Source organism: Phaseolus vulgaris, chromosome 3, assembly GCF_000499845.2.
Source record: "Phaseolus vulgaris cultivar G19833 chromosome 3, P. vulgaris v2.0, whole genome shotgun sequence".
Lineage (NCBI taxonomy): Eukaryota > Viridiplantae > Streptophyta > Magnoliopsida > Fabales > Fabaceae > Phaseolus > Phaseolus vulgaris.
The window spans coordinates 25,103,998-25,121,683 of record NC_023757.2 but is presented as its reverse complement, the minus strand read 5'-3'; positions in this window follow the sequence as shown (position 1 = coordinate 25,121,683).

Sequence of the window (17,686 nt, the reverse complement as noted above, 5' to 3'; positions counted from 1 at the left end):
CACCCGAGCTTAAACGCTCTGTGGGATGAATTTCCCCTGTACTGTACCCAAAAGCCTTACTAACGGGGTTATAGGGGTGAAAGCATTCACCCAAGCTTAAACGGTCTGTGGGATGAGTAATGGTGCGCAAATGTTTAAACAGAATCGGGTTAAATCGGTGTGAAAGTGTTCACCCGAGCTTAAACGCTCTGTGGGATGAGTTTCCCCTGTACTGTACCCAAACGCTTTTGCCTACTTTTTTCCATTCCAAAACAAACTCTAAAACATGTCTTTGTTGTTTCTTGTCATTTCAATCGGTAGAACTTGTTTGTCTTGTGTTTATATTCAGTAGTTTCATTTAGTTTGCTGTTCTTTTGATTTTAATTGTGTTTCCTTGAGTTTTAATCGGTTCATTTGTGTTCTTTCTTGTTTTAATCGGTTCATATGTCATAATATGGGTTTCTATATGAGTTTGGCTTGGTTACTTGTGTTTGGGTGAGTTCTTGAATGTTAAGAACATTGATCCAATTCTTAAAAAGTGCCTAATCATATTCCAACTCTTGTTGAATCCATAACATGTTCATATCATATCCCTATCATGTTATTGGAATCATATCATGTGGTATCATGAGTCTTAGGTTTGTTCTTGTGTGTGTTTGAGTTGTTTTGGCACTTTTAATTCAAGAAGTTTACATTCTTGTTGTTACCTTTCCGTTTTAGGTTTATTTTTTAGTATTTCTTGTTGTTTTCTTGTTCTTATTACATTGTGTTTGTGTCACTTTGATTTTTGAATCCTTATAAGTTTTGTCAAAGTCATGTTTCTCCAAAAAATGTTATAAATTTTATGTAGTCCTTTTGTTGATAATTTTGGTTTCTTGATTTTGTGTTGAGTACAGTTTTATGTGTTTGTTTTCTTGATCCTTTGGTGCTTTTTCTTTTTAGTTTTGAGTTCATACGTGTGTAATAGACCTATACAAGTTCTTAAACATAAATTCTATTATGTCTTTTGAAGTTCTTAATTATGTTTTTCATTCCAGTTAAGTTTCCTCGGTTTTCTTGAAAACGTGCTGACTGTTTTGATTTATTGCAATTTCTTTGCTACCCGGAAATTTCTGAAATTCTGGATTTGAGTTCTTGAAAGTGTTATAAAAAAGTAGAAACAAGAAGTACATCAAAATTCTAAGTACAAAAAAAAATGATAAATGAAATACGTCCAGTGTGTAATTCTGGCACAAAAAAATACGGTAATCTGGCAGTGATTTTGAAAAATTTATCCCAATTAATTGGCGCAATATTTTTGTGTAATTCCAGTGCCATTGTTGAGATAGGATCTTGAAATTTATGTGGTTTAAATTTCATAATCCAGTTTGCATTATACAATTCCAGATAAATCTGTAAAGTCACGCACAGTTTAAAAAAAAAAAAAAATTCCAATAGTTCTGTTTTTTGTTTTCTTTATCTCTTCTAGTGCTTTTCTTTAGGTTTCTTTTGTGTGTCATCCTTTAATTGAGTACCTTATTTTTCTTGCTTGTCTTTTCTTCACTATTCTTTGAGTTTGTCATCTATCTTGTATTCCTTTTGCTATAGCCTTTCTTGTTTACACCTTTTCTTGCTTGTCTTTTATTGTTCTTTAAGTTTTGTGGTGTATTGGCTTTGAGAAAGAGTGCTTTTGCATTGACATATTTCATTTGAGAGTTACCAAGACCTCAAGAGCAGATTGGTTGAGGGAAGTATTCTTTCTTGGAGTGATTTGAGTGACTTTTAATTTTCAGTACAACACTATAATTGTTCTATTTTCTAACCTTGTTTTTCTTAATATTGTTTGTTATTGTGTTTGCTGTTTTGTTTTTCAAATGGATACATATTCAAGTGCTGAATCTTCCAAACCACATTCTACTCATAGAGCTTATGTTCTTAATGAATTAAAAGAGGCAAAACAAGCCCTTGCTATAAAAGATGAAGCTATGAAAAAGTTGGAAGAAAGATTAGAAAAAGTTGAAGCAAGAAAAGTCCTCACATTCCATCCATGGAAGACACCATTTTCCTAGACATTCTTCCAAAGGTTCTTCCAATGTTCACGGCCATGGAGAAGAACATAGAAGAAGGAGACATCGCCATCATTCTTATGGAGATAGCCATCACCGTGAACAAAGACATCACCAAGAAGCCAAGCCTCAATTTCCTTTTTTTAAAGTACCTAGCTTTAGTGGTGATAGTGAACCTAATATGTATTTAGATTGGGAGGCTAAATGTGAACAAATTTTTCAAGCCTATGAGGTCAATGATGACCAAAAGGTGAAAATAGCCTCTTTTGAATTCATAGATTATGCCATGAAATGGTGGCATAACATTGTAATGGACATTATATACAACAAGAGACCTCCCGTGATTTCTTGGAACAATTTGAAAGAGTGTATGCGCCTTAGATTCGTGTCACCACACTTTAGGAAAGACCTATTGTTGAAGCTCCAACGGTTTCAACAAGGCACGCTAAGTGTGGATACTTATTTTAAGGAGTTAGAAACGCTTTTACATAAAGTAGACATGGATGAGAGTGAGGAAGCTAAGATAGCTAGGTTTGTGAGTGGTCTAAGAAGGGATATTCAAGATGTTGTTGAAATTCAAGAGTATTCATCTTTGGGATCTTTGGTTCACCTAGCTATGAAGGTTGAATCTCAACTTGCCAAGAAAAATGCTTTAAAAAATTCTCCCAATGATGGTTACTACAACAACTCTTGGAAAAATAAAAAAAAGCTTTTTCAAAACTTCCTTCTAAAGATTCTTCTTTTAAACCTAAGGAGTCTAAGCCTTCTACTTCTACTCCTAAATCACCAATCAAATCATCTAGTAAGAAATGCTTTAAATGTTTGGGATATGGTCACATTGCTTCTAATTGTCCTTCTAAAAGGAATATGTATGTGCATAATGGCATAGTAGTTAGTGAGCATGATTCAGATTCATCTAGGCATTCTTCACCTTCTAGGCCATCAAGTGAGCATGAGAGCGAAAGTCCACTTGAAGGAGATTTGTTGGTTGTGAGATGTCTTCTTGGTCAAGTTTTACAACCCTTTGATGAAAGTCAAAGAGAAAATATTTTTAATACAAGATGTCTCATTCAAAACAACATTTGTTCTTTGATAGTGGGTGGGGGTAGTTGTGCCAATGTGGCTAGTACAAGAGTAGTAGATAAGCTTGGATTGTCTACTATCTCTCATACAAAGCCCTACAAATTACAATGGTTAAGTGAGGTAGGCGAGATCATTATTAACAAACAAGTCCTCATAAGTTTCTCTAATGGTAACTACAAAGATGAGGTCTTGTGTGATGTAGTTCCAATGGAAGCTACACATGTTCTTTTGGGTAGGCCATGGCAATTTGATAGAAAAGTTTTTCATGATGGCTTTACCAATAAACTTTCTTTTGACTTCCATGGACACAAGGTCATATTAAAATCTCTCTCTCCAAGAGAAGTCCATGAGGACCAAATTCTTATGAAGAAAAAGAGGGAGAGTGAAAATACAAAAAGTTCTAAGAAGGCCCTTCTTATCTCTAGTCATGCGGTCAACAAGGTAATAGTTTCTCACAATCCTACTTTTTTAGCTATTCCTAGACCTCTTGAGTTAGAAAAACTTGAGGATAGTCCACATTGTTTGGATAATTTGGTAGAGGAATTTCATGATGTGTTTCAAGATCCTCCTAAAGGACTTCCACCTTTAAGAGGGATTGAACACCAAATTGATTTAATTCCAGGATCTTCTTTACCAAATCGTCTCGCATATAGGACCAATCCAAGTGAAACTAGAGAAATTCGCTAACAAGTAGAAGAGTTAATTGCCAAAGGGTTGGTTCAAGATAGTATGAGCCCTTGTGCCATGCCTATCATACTTGTCCCAAAAAAAGATGGGTCATGGAGAATCTGTTTGGATTGTAGGGCCATAAACAACATTACAATCATATATAGGCATCCCATCCCTAGGCTAGATGATTTGTTGGATGAATTGCATGGTTCACAAATTTTTACCAAAATTGATCTTAAAAGTGAGTATAATCAAATTCGTATTAAACCGGGAGATGAATGGAAAACCGCTTTTAAGACCAACTTTGGCTTGTATGAGTGGTTAGTTATGCCTTTTGGTTTAACTAACGCACCAAGTACATTCATGCGTCTCATGCATCATGTTTTAAGACCATTCATTGGCAAGTTTGTGGTTGTTTATTTTGATGATATCCTCATTTATAGCTTGTCTTTGGGTGACCATAAAATGCATGTTAGACAAGTGTTAGAAACCCTTAGGAAAGAACATTTGTATGTTAACCTTGCTAAATGTATGTTTGCACTTGATCATATAGAATTCCTAGGGTTTGTTGTAAGTGTTAAAGGGGTGCATATAGATCAATCAGAGGTTGTAGCAATTCAATATTGGCCAACACCCACCAATGTGAATGATGTACGAAGCTTTCATGGCCTTGCTTCTTTTTATAGAAGGTTTGTGAAAGACTTTGGTATAATTGCCGCACCTCTCAATGACATAGTAAAAAAGGATGTGGTTTTTAAGTGGAGAGAAGAGCAACAAAAGGCTTTTGATATTTTGAAAGAAAAATTAACTAATGCTCCCATCTTAGTCCTTCCTAATTTTACTAAAACATTTGAGATAGAATGTGATGCTTCGAATATAAGCATTGGGGTTGTTCTCCTTCAAGAGAGCCACCCCATAGCTTATTTTAGTGAGAAATTGAAAGGTAGTCATCTCAATTATTTCACTTATGATAAAGAATTATATGCACTTGTTAGAGCCTTGTATACTTGGCAACATTATCTTTTTCCTAAAGAATTTGTTATTCATATTGATCATGAATCTCTTAAATATTTGAAAAGCCAAAACAAGCTCAATAAGAGGCATGCTAAGTGGTTTGACTTCACTTGAGAAATGATCGTTTTCCTAATCAAAGGAAGTCCAAACTTATGCCTCGTGGTGATGGACCTTTGCAAGTCCTAAAGAGGATTAATGATAATGCTTATGAGTTAGATATGCTTGATACGTTTCTTAGTAGTCATACCTTTAATACCAGTGATCTAACTCCTTTTCCTGTAGGTCTTCAGAATTCGTGGTCGAATTCTCTCCAACTCGGGGAGTATGATGGATATTAAGAAGAAGAAGAGAATGAGGTTGAAGTTGAAGATGCTCAAAGACACATTTGCTCATCACCCTTTTTACCTCAAAGGATTACAAGGAGCAAAGCTAAAAAGTTAGGAAGTAGGCTTCAAATGTTTTCTCTTTTTGTAGTTTCTTTTGTATAAAATTTAAAACACATAGAGTAGTGTTTAGGAAGGTGCTAAAGAGGGAAACCTAAGACACCTCCTTTGTATAGCACCTATAGGCGTTAGTTTTAGGAAAAATCTAGAAGGTGCCTCTTCACTCTCCATTTAAGTGCTAGAATTGGAAGAGTTAGAAGGCTACCTTGTAAAGCTTCTCTTGTAAGCTTCTTTTGTAATAGGTGACCGATCCTCCTCCCTATAAAAGGAAGGCTTGGGTTTTTGAAATAATAAGATTGATTTTGTGAGTATTGAACCTGATGTGATTCCACTAGCCATATGGAGAATGATTCTTGACATTCTTAGGAATCACCTTGAGCTGGACATTATTGAGGCACTTTTCTTAGAGTTGGATCATTGTTCTAAGACAAGAACTCACCAAAAACTAGTACCAAATCCCAAACTCATTTGGATGTTCCACATATTGTCAAATTGAACCAAAAGAGATGGAGGAAAGGCAAAAACACTAATTAACAAAACAAAACAGTAAGGTACCGAATCAAATTGCTGGAATTGAAGAAGAAAAGATGAAAAACAGCCAAGAACACAAATGAACCATAGCTACACAATAACAAGCTGAAATTGCCGAACCAAAACAACTAGGAAACAAGCTAAGACAAGGAAATTAACAAGAGAAGAAAGGAAGGAGAAGAGAATGCTCATGAAGATGGAAGAATGGTTGGATGATCACGCCACTAGAAGTATGGATGCTCCTAGATGAGTGTGCAAGCCGCCACTTGAGGAAACCATGATCCTTCAAGATAAGACTAGAGAAGAAGGCTCAAAAGCTCTCCAATGCTCACTCCAATTTTCAGTATAGTTTCTTTAGATAAATTCAAATCTGAAAAATACAAGGAGAGCACCTCTATTTATAGCCTAAGGTGCTGAAAAACAAAGCAAAGAGAAATCAAAATTCCCTCCTAAACTTATTCAAAACCGGCGCCTAAACCTATGCATGAGGAAGGTGTGACCTCTTCCTTCACTTTGGCACCTCCTATTCTACTCCTACACCTATCTACTAATACACCCCCCCTCCTAAAGCTCCTAACTAAAGCCTAAAAGATGCTATAACAAAAGAGGTTTCTAATGTTTCCCTCTAAGCACCTTCAACTAAAGAAATTACAAAAAGAGAAAATAAATGTCCCCTAGCTCCTAAAGCTTTGAACATGCTTCTTGTAATCCTTTGAGGTGGGCTTTGACCTCCATGGGCGTCCTCCATTTGTGCCTCTACCTCTTCTTGATCTTGTTGATTGGCCTCCATGTCCTCTTGAGCTTGATCTCCATCAGAACCTCTACCAAATTGGTGAGTGATTGAGAGAGACTTGTGTCTTCTTCTCTTCTAGTCTTATCTTGAGTGAATTCTTGGACTCTCAAGTGGCGGCAACAACACTCATCTTGAAGCCAACCATCCTTCAAGTGGCGTGCACATTCCAAGAGCTTCATCCACATAAGTCCATTTTCCCTTCATTCCAAATTACCCATTTTTGTTCTACTTGTTTGTTTTCACTTTCAATCGGTGCAATCTCTTCCTTATGATGTCCTCTTTCATTTGCTGCACTTATATTCAATTTTAATCGATGCAAATTGGTTGTTCTTGTTGTTTTGGTCACGTCCTCCATGGGTATAAATGCCATATGTTGTGTTCTTGAGTTTCTATCCATGGGTTTGTTGTTCAAAATGGGTTTCTATGTGAGTTTGGCTGGTTACTTGTGTTTTGGTGAGTTCTTGAATGTTTAAGAACATTGATCCAATTCTTAAAAAGTGCCTAATCATATTCTAACTCTTGTTGAATCCATAACATGTTCATATCATATCTCCATCATGTTATTGGAATCACATCAAAACCCGTCAAAGGGGTCGAGGTGTTTTGCGCTCAGTAGACTCTTCGCCTGATCAAGCTCAGCTTGAGCCTGGGGGGCTTGTGTACTATACAGATCTCGACACTCTAGTATACGTGAACAGTAGCTCGGTGCTCGGAAAAGGTAAGAGGTCAACTCAACTGTTGGCCCGAGATAAGATTTATGTGACTGGTCCAATCTCGATGGAGGGCTTAAAGTGCATGGTAAGGTTATTGTACGAGATACCCCTTATTTTCGCGCTAGTAGATATATATAATAGTAGTTATTATAATGTTTGTTATTATATTTGTTGATATATTATTGTTGCATGTTTGCTACACATAAATACCTGTTGATAGTTGTTGTTAACCCTAAAGAAGATAGGGACGCGCATTTATAATAGAATGTTACCCTGCGGTTAACACCTGAAGATGATTGGTGCCCATGGTAGGTCGTTTTTTCTGTTAGAGATAAAAGATAAATGTGTTTATTTTCATTTAGGATTTGCTTCTCTTAGATGAGAGCTGTTGCATGTTGCTTGTATGGTTATAAAAGAGGCTTAAGACCCTAGATGAAGGTACGTTGTTTTTGCACACTAAACTGAGTTTTATTGTTGCTTTGTGAACCCTTATTGACTTGAGCGTCAGAATGCCATCAACAGGTAGGGCGCCCTCTATCACAACAGAGTCATGCTCGAAGCAGCTAAGAGAGACATGACTCCAAACCCAGAAGGAGGTGCGTTCATCCTAGGTCAACCGACGAGAACAATTTATAATTAAGAAAAAAATTAATAATTACGAATGTCTTAATGGTATTCACAAAGTTATTGCTCTTCATTTGTTAATTATTATATAAGTCTAAAATATAAGATATTTTAAATAAATTAATTAATAAGTTGTATCTTTTATTTTAATTAATAAGTTACCTTACTAAAGAATTATATAAGAGAAATATTGAAGTTAAAAAAAGAAAACAATAAATTTTACATTGGTGATGCAAATTTTTTGATTAAAAAACATAAAATAGTAAATATTTTTTTTTATTGTTGAGTTTAATAAAAAAATTAGTGTTCTATTATATCTATATACTCATCTGTATTAGGAAGGAAATCTTGAAAATGTTGTTAGAGAAAAATTGTACATTAAAACTCATAAGAAATGAATCCACTTTTAGAAACTAAATAATTAGTTGTTATAGTAACTAAATTAGAAACCATTTTAGAAATTAAAAATACTTTTGGTTTTTAAATTAGTTTCTATTATTGTTAAATAATTTTTAAATTGACATCTAATTATCTACTAAGGAACCTTAGTAGCTAATTAGATACCAATTTAGAAACTATTTAACAATAATAGAAACTAATTTAGAAATCAAAATTTTTTTAGTCTTTAAAATGTTCTCTAATTTAGTCATTATAGTAACTAATTATTTTTTGTATCTAATTTTTTTTTTATAATTTTCTTGTAGTGCTTGTAGTGTTATGTAATGAGTTTACTGTAAATTTACTTAAATTGTTTTGAATTTGGTAAGAAAGTGCAATGCTACAAAAGCTAAAAAAATAGAACTTCCTGCACTAAGTGGTACACAATAAAATCTTATGAGAACTCTTTTTTTCCTCTAGCACTTCTAATAGTTATTGTGGGTAAAGATCACATTTGGTTGTAATGCTAGGGGAAAAAAAGTCCTTCAAAATGGTAAGAAAAATTGAATTCCTAAGGGATATGTCCACACTAGCACTTAAAGATCTAACAGAATATGATTATCAAAAGTATTTATTTTAAGTTGGATGTTGCAGTTATGCTTCAAGAGCAATTCACATAGTTGTAGACTCCAAAGTGATTGTTATGTATTTCAAAATATATATATATATATATATATATATATATATATATATATATATTTTGTTTTGTATAAGAGAAGACAATTTTAATGTTTGAAGAGAAATGACAGGATTAAAAAATATAATAAGTAACATTTATAGAGAACTGTTGGTTACTCCCCTGCAATGGAATTAGTGTTGAAATTGAGACTCAAAATATGCATAGGATCTAGGAGAGTTGGATGTTTATGATTGTTCTGCTAATTATGGCGGAAAAAAAATTTCAAATTCTCAAATCTAATTTATAATTATTAAAATTTATATTATTTTTAATTAATTTAAATAAATTTATTTTAAATTTAAATTCATATTTTTTAATTTTAATTTTAATCTATTTAATTGGATATAAATTAGATATAAATTGAATATATTTTTGTATTATCTAAAATGAATTTTGGATTAGATTTGAAGTCAGTCTGGGCCAAACTCGAGCTGAGTCGGCCTAGGCAAAAGTTAAGTAGAGTAGGCTAAGGCCTAAGTCGAGCTAAGTGGTCCAAAGTCCAAGTAGGGTCGGCACCAGGCCCATGTCACACCAAGTAGACTCAGGCCCTTGTTGAGCAAAGTCGACCCGGGCCCATGCAAAATCGAGTCGGACTAGGCCGATGTCGAGCCAAGTCAGTCGAGGCCCATGTAGAGACGATTCCGTTCGGGCCCATGTCGAGTTGAGTTGGCCTAGGCCCACTTCGACTCGAGTCGGTTCAGGCCTGTGTCGAGTTGAGTCGTTCTAGGCCCATGTAGATCAAAATCGGCTTGAGCCCATGTATAGCTAAGTCGCCCCGTGCCCTTGTCGAGTCGAGTCGGCTTAGTTGATGTCGAGCCGAGTCAGCTCAGGCCCATGTTGAGTCAAGTCAGCCCACGTCCAGGTCGGCCTGATTTGACCCCGGTCCAAGTCTAGCCAAGTGGGCCTTGGTCCTAGTCTAGCTAAGTGGGGTATAAATCTAGCCCATTTGGTCCAGGTGTAGATCGAGTCGGCTTAGGCCCAAGTGGAGTCAGGTTAGCCTGTGTCCAAATCAAAATGGATTTAATGTAATTTGCAAAGTAGATTTAATCTAGATTTAATCCACTTTAAATGGATTTGAAAAAATCCAAATAAAATTGATCTAGTTAAAATGGATATGAATTTTAAATCCAATCCATTTGTTTGGATTTGGATTGGATCTAGATTGAATTTTAAAGAATCCAATTCATGATCATCCCTACTACCAATTCTTATCCAACTTCACATTTGAAATAGTACAACATTACAATTGGTTGTATTTTTTATTTATTGTAAGATAAATTATAGTGTATATTATTATTTAAATTTTTAATGCAGTCTACTTATAGTTTGTATGATTTTATTAAGCATTCTTTGTTTGTAGGAAAAAAATGATACAAAAAATGAATGATTGTATTAGTAAAGTGCGTTCAGAAAGGAAAGAATCATTGTGGATGTGTATGTTAGGTAGGGTTCCCTAATGGAATAAAACGTTTTACGAAAGTTAAAATAGACCTTACTATGTTAGTTATAGATTTGTCATAGATACAAGCGAAATAGAAAGTTTGTATTTTTTATGATGGATGTATAACTATCATAGAAAATTCGCTTTCTATGTCAAATCTAAAAGAGTCATCATAAAATGTGTAATTTTTTATGACAGATAATATTTAAACCGTCATAAAATGAGTTATTTTCTATGACATATAATATTTGAACCGTCATAAAATGTGTTACTTTTTATGATAAATAAAAAAAAATCAGTCTTACAAAATAATATTTTTTATGTTAGGTTTAGCCATAATCGTCATAAAAAGTATATTTTCTTAAGATTCTTTTTTTGTGATATTCTCATTTTTCTACTTACATAACATAATAAGCATAATACTCAAGAAAATATTTTTAAAACAAAATCTTAACGATTTAGTATATAAATAATTATGAACTTTTCTAAAAGTTAATATGTTGAAGTTCATACAAAATTATTAATTAACTCTAACATCTGTCATTTATATATAAATACTTAAAAGAAATGATACCCACCGATTCTGAACATCTCGTAACACTTCTTACTTTAATAAAAATAGATATTTATATACTCAAATATTAAAAATAAAATAAATATTTAAGACATTTAACCCATATAAGTTAACTATATATATTATTTCTTTCTACGAGTTTTTTTTATTGTCGATTTTTGCGAAAGCGCGATAAGAAGCAAATGAAAAATGATAGTACCAAATTATTTTTACAATGTGGATATGCAACTTTTTCAAATCTCACAACTATTTTATTGAGATGAACAAAAGATGAATTACAAAACATAAAAAAAAGTGTATCATCTCACTAATTTTTTTTATCAGTCTTCTAAATTTATATACTTCTCACAATTAATAATTGTCTGGTTTTGCGATTCTCTTCTGCTGTTGTTGCGCCTAATGTGATCTTCAACAACAATCATGAATAACATATGTGCTAATCACCATTAAGACAAGTGATTTCCAAACAATAAATAGAGAAAAGTGAGTTAATATTATATATATAACACGAATAGTTATAAAAATATATAATATTATCATTAGTTTTTTTGCTTATTTTAGTTTCAATGTATTACATTGGTGAAGTCGGTTTTGGAAAGAACATTATATATTGATAATCCATCAATCTTTTATATTAACATTTGAGGTATATATTTTAATTTTTAATTAAATTATTAATATATTATTGTTAAGATTATAGAAGTTAGGTTTTTACCATTCAATGAATGATAAATACCTATTATTATGGGATTTAATTCAGTTTTAGGATTTGATTAGTCATGAACAGTTTTGTTATTGTTAGTAGTGGGTAGTTATAATATTGTTTAGGTTATTACGTAAAGGCTATATAATAGCCATCTATTATTCAATAAAAGTGAGCACTTTCTCTTTTTATATACACTCTTAAAAAAGGGTTTCTCTACTTTTAACATTTGGTATCAGAGCTCCCTTACGGGGCCTGATTAAACCTAGAAGCAGTAGTCTTCTACGAGAGAAAATCATGTCAGAAAGTTCATTTATGCAACCAGCAGTTCCGAAATTTGATGGGCACTATGATCATTGGGCAATGTTCATGGAAAATTTTCTGCGCTCTAAAGAGTACTGGGGCGTGGTTGAAAATGAGGTTCCTGCAACAACAGAAGGTGTTGGCCTCACAAATGTCCAAAGAAAACACATTGAGGATCAGAAAAGATTTGAAAGCAAAGAACTATCTATTTCAAGCATTAGATCGTTCTATCTTGGAGACGATCATTCATAAGGATACAACAAAGAACATATGGGATTCTTTGAAGAAAAAATATCAAGGTTCATCCCGGGTTAAGCGTGCACGCTTACAAGCTTTTCGAAAGGAGTTTGAAATTCTTCACATGAAGGAAGGCGAATCTGTGAATGAGTATTTTGCTCGAACCCTTACCATAGCCAACAAGATGAAAGTAAATGGTGAGAACAAGGGAGACGTTGTTGTAGTTGAAAAGATTTTAAGATCCTTGACTCCCAAATTTGATTATGTTGTGTGTTCCATTAAGGAGTCTAAGGATACTAACACCTTGACCATTGACGAGTTGCAAAGCAGCCTGCTCGTGCATGAACAACGCATGAGTTATCATATAGAAGAAGAACATGCTTTGAAGATTACTTACGCAACACAATCTGGAGGAAGGGGTCGAGGTTGTGGCAGAGGAAGAGGACGAGGACGAGGTAGACAAAGCCTCGACAAGGCCATAGTAGAGTGCTAGCATTGTCACAAGCTAGGCCATTTTCAATGGGAATGTCCAAGCAAGGAGGAGGCCAACTATGCAGAAACTGAAGAAGCAATGTTACTGATGGCTTACATGGATATGAATAAAGCCCATACAAAAAATGTGTGGTTTCTTGACTCAGGGTGCAACAATCATATGTGTGGGAAGAAGGAATATTTCTCAGATTTTGATGAAAGTTTTAGAGAATCAGTGAAGCTGGGTAACAACACAAGCATTGTCGTATCAGGTAAGGGTAATATACAACTGCAAGTAAATGGAATAACATAGATAATTAGAGGGGTATTCTATGTTCCAGAACTGAAGAACAATTTGTTGAGTATTGGGCAATTACAAGAAAAGGGCTTACAATTCTGTTTCAAAACGGAAAATGTAAGGTGTTTCACCGTGAGAGAGGCTTAATCATGGAGATCAAGATGACTTCAAATCGAATGTTTATACTCCATGCTATATCACAACCTATAACATCTACTTGTTTTAATACAATTACAGAAGATATGAGGCAACTATGACACTGTAGATATGGCCATTTGAGCTTTAAAGGCTTGAAGACTCTACAACAGAAGAAGATGGTGAATGGATTACCACAACTTAAGTCTCCCTCAAGACTTTGTAAAGATTGCTTGGTGGGTAAGCAACAATGACACTCGTTTCCAAGGAAGAGCACCTGGCGAGCTTCACAACTTCTCTAATTGGTGCATGCTGACATTTGTGGACCGATCACACCCATTTCTAACAGCAAGAAACGATATTTGATTACTTTCACTGATGATTTTAGTAGAAAAACATGGGTTCTATTTTTTAATAGAGAAATCAGAAGCCTTTGCTGGTTTTAAAAATTTTAAGGTTCATGTTGAGAAGGAAACAAACTCATTTATTATAGCCTTATGTACCGATCGAGAAAGAAAGTTTACATCACAAGAGTTCAATAATTTTTGTGAAGTAAATGGTATTCGCAGACAATTCACAACTGCATATACATCACAACAGAACGGAGTTGCGAAATGAAAGAAAAGAACTATTATGAATATGGTTCGTAGTATGATTTCTGCAAAGAAACTTCCAAAGAGTTTTTGGTCTGAAGCAGTCAACTGGACCGTGCATGTATTGAATCACAACCCAACATTGGCTGTAAAAAATAAAACCCCAGAAGAAACATGGAGTGGAGTCAAGCCTTCAGTGGAGCATTTTAGAGTTTTTGGTTGTATTGCTCATGTTCATGTGCCTGACAATAATAAAACCAAGCTGTATGATAAGAGCTTAAGTTGTGTTTTATTGGGAGTTAGTGAAGAATCAAAGGCTTATCGATTTTATGATCCAACTTCTCAAAGGATCATAATAAGTCAGGGTGTTGTATTCGAGGAAGACATGAATTGGGATTGGGATAAGATCTATGAAGGATCCATTATGTGTGAATTGGAATGGAGTGATAGTGAGGAGGATACAATTGCATTTGATGAAAATGAAGAGGGGGGTGAATCTGATGAATCTAATCTCGAAGCTAATATAGAAGGGGAGAACTTTTCCTCTGAATCTTTGGTGGACATTTTCTCTCCTAGCTCAACTAAAGAAATGAATAGAAGACCACCGGTCTGGATGAAAGACTATACAACAGGGGAATGTCTTTCCGAAGAAGATAATGAAGCTCATTTAGCCATACATGCAGCTACTGATCCTATTCACTATGAAGATGCCTTGAAAAGTGAGAAATGGAGGCACACCATGGATCTAGAAATAGAAGCAATAAACAAAAATGGCACATGGAAATTGACGGAATTACCCAAAGGAGGAAAAAAGGTTGGAGTAAAATGGATCTATAAGACTAAATTCAATGAAAATGGAGATGTCGATAAATACAAGGTCAGGCTTGTAGCAAAGGGGTATACTCAATAACATGGGGTAGACTATATTGAAGTATTTACACCTGTGGCAAGTATGGAGACAATTTGTTTGGTAGTAGCACTTGCAGCTCAAAGAGGATGGTCCATCCACCAGCTAGACGTAAAATCTGTGTTTTTACATGGAGAGTTAAATGAAGAGGTCTTTGTGGAGCAACCCTGCGGTTATGTGCAAAAGGGACATGAACATAAGGTTTAAAAATTAAAAAAGGCACTCTACAGACTTAAGCAAGCCCCACGTGCTTGGTATAGTCGTATATAAGCCTATTTCATGAAGGAAGGTTTTGAGAAGTGTGAGTATGAGCATACGTTGTTCATTAAAACAAGAAAAGAAGGAAAATTGTTAATTGTAAGTCTCTATGTTGATGATTTTATTTTTACTGGAAATGATGAGTTGATGAGAGTTTAAAGCTTCCATGAAGCATGAGTTTGATATGGCAGATCTTGGTAAGATGAGGTATTTCCTTGGTCTTGAAGTCCTGCAAAGATCTGATGAGGTTTTTATTTATCACATGTTTATACTTCAAATTGAATGTTTATACTCGAGTTTGGTCAGAAGAAGTATGCATTGGAGGTGCTAAAACGGTTTGGAATGGAGAACAATAACTCTGTTCATAATCCTATTGTTCCTGGCTATAAACTCATAAAAGATGAAGATGGAGTAAAGGTGGACAAGACTTACTATAAACAGGTTGTGGATAGTCTCATGTACCTCACAACAACTCGACCAGACATGATGTTTGTGGTAAGTCTTATTAGTAGGTATATGGAGAATCCTACTAAACTTCATTTACAAGCAGCAAAAAGGGTCCTGAGATATTTGAAGGAAACAACTGGGTCAGGTATTTTTTTATAGGAATGGAGGAGATGATAAATTTGTTGCTTATACCGACAGTGATTACGCTAGAGATTTGGATGAGAGGAAAAGTACTTCTGGTTATGTGTTCTTATTAAGTTCAGGAGCAGTTTCATGGTCATAAAAAAAACAACCAATAGTAAGTTTATCTTCCACCGAGGCAGAATTTATTGCTGCAGCTTCATGTGCATGTCAGACATTATGGTTAAAAGGAGTGTTGGAAAAGTTGGGTCATTATCAAGCCAATCCAACTATTATTTACTGTGATAGCATTTATGCAATCAAACTCTCAAAGAACCCAGTTATGCATGGTCTCAGTAAGCACATAGATGTGCGGTTTCATTTCCTTCGAGAGCTCACAAAGGCAGGTTATGTGGAATTGGTACATTGTGGTACAAAGGAACAATTGACTGATGTAATGACTAAACGGTTGAAGTTGGATGTTTTCTTGAAGCTAAGAGGACTATTAGGAATTTGTTATGAGAAATAGATAAATTGAATATTAGCATTCAATTTAAGGGAGGAATTGTCAAGATTTTAGACGTTAGGTTTTTACCATTCAGTCAACAATAAATACCTATTATTATGAGATTTAATTCAGTTTTAAGATTTGATTAGTCATGAGCAGTTTTGTTACAGTTACTACTGGGTAGTTATAATATTGTTAAAGTTATTATGTAACGGCTATATAATAGCCATCTATTATTCAATAAAAGTGAGCACTTTCTTTTATTATATTCACTCTTAAAAAAGGCTTCTCTGTTTTTTAACAATTATTACATTATTAAAATAAATTGTCATATAACTATTTATTTAATAAAGGATATCAAAATATATTTTAGAATGGTCTGGGTATGTTTTCCTACGTTCAGATTAAAAAAATACCGTTATTATTGTTTTTAATTTTTACTTTATTATATAGTATCTCTCGCTTAGTATCATAGGTGTGTATTTGATATTTAACTTTTTCTTTTACCAAAATTAAATAAATTCCACTAAAAAACAACTCTTCAGTTTAAAAGGAAAAGAAAAAAGTAATGTATGTTTAATTTTATAATGACTGAGAGTTGGTTTAGTTAAATAGGATAAAGTTGAGATTCAAAGACACGAAACACTAACAAAAATGCCTTTTATAATTTCTACTGGCTGGTGGTGATGCTTGCCTGTCCAAACTCATTGGTACACTATTCTTCTTCCCAAGCTGCAACCTGAAAAATCCAATACCACAACACAATTTGTAAAAAACCGCCTGAGACGAAGGTCCAAACATACAAAATTAGGCAGACTTTTTGCGGTAAAATTGACAAAACAGAAAAAAAAAATTCAACATCTCAAACAATCTGTTTTTCCATTGGTTATAACTATAAGTCGTCGTAAAATCATGTTTTTTCATTGATCAGAGGATTTTTCAGTGTTACATTTCAGTCTATCACAATATTTAACAGTATAGATTACAATTTTTCAAATTCTATTTTAATTGAAGATAAAGTTCTTAATTGAAAATAAAGTTATTAATTGATAATAAAGTTATTAATTGAAAGAAAGACTTGTTAATTTGAGAAAAAAAATAGCAACTTTAGGTGAAGATGTATTAAAAAGTATCATGCACGGGTGTAGAAAGGCAAAACCAATGCGGCTATTTAACATTTATAAGGGTGGTTATAGAACCACATTTGATGAGCACGCATTCTTAAATCGAAGAGATAAGAAGGCGGCTATATAGCCGCATTTGTAAATCATATTTATAAGGGCGGGTATTTCTGATAGTCGCACTTGTATATGCTTCTGAATGAGGGTCTAGGGTTTAAGGGTAATGCATTTACAAGTGCGGCTATGGCAATAACCGCACTTGTAAATCTTGCGTTGGATTTACAAATGCAGCTATGGTAAATAGTCGCCATTGTAAATGGTGTTTTTTTAGTGCAATCTGTTTAGTGCTAATTTCCATATAAATTAACCTGATCAATTATATATACCCAGTCAAACAAATACATAAATTCAGAGAATCAAATTATATATATTGATTAAAATGTATTACAAACACTAATCAAATTATATATAATTCCTACATTATTGATAAACTATCCTAGAGTTATAAAAATTTATGAAATATGTGGACCAAGAATGTGCATATAAAAATTTGAATTGG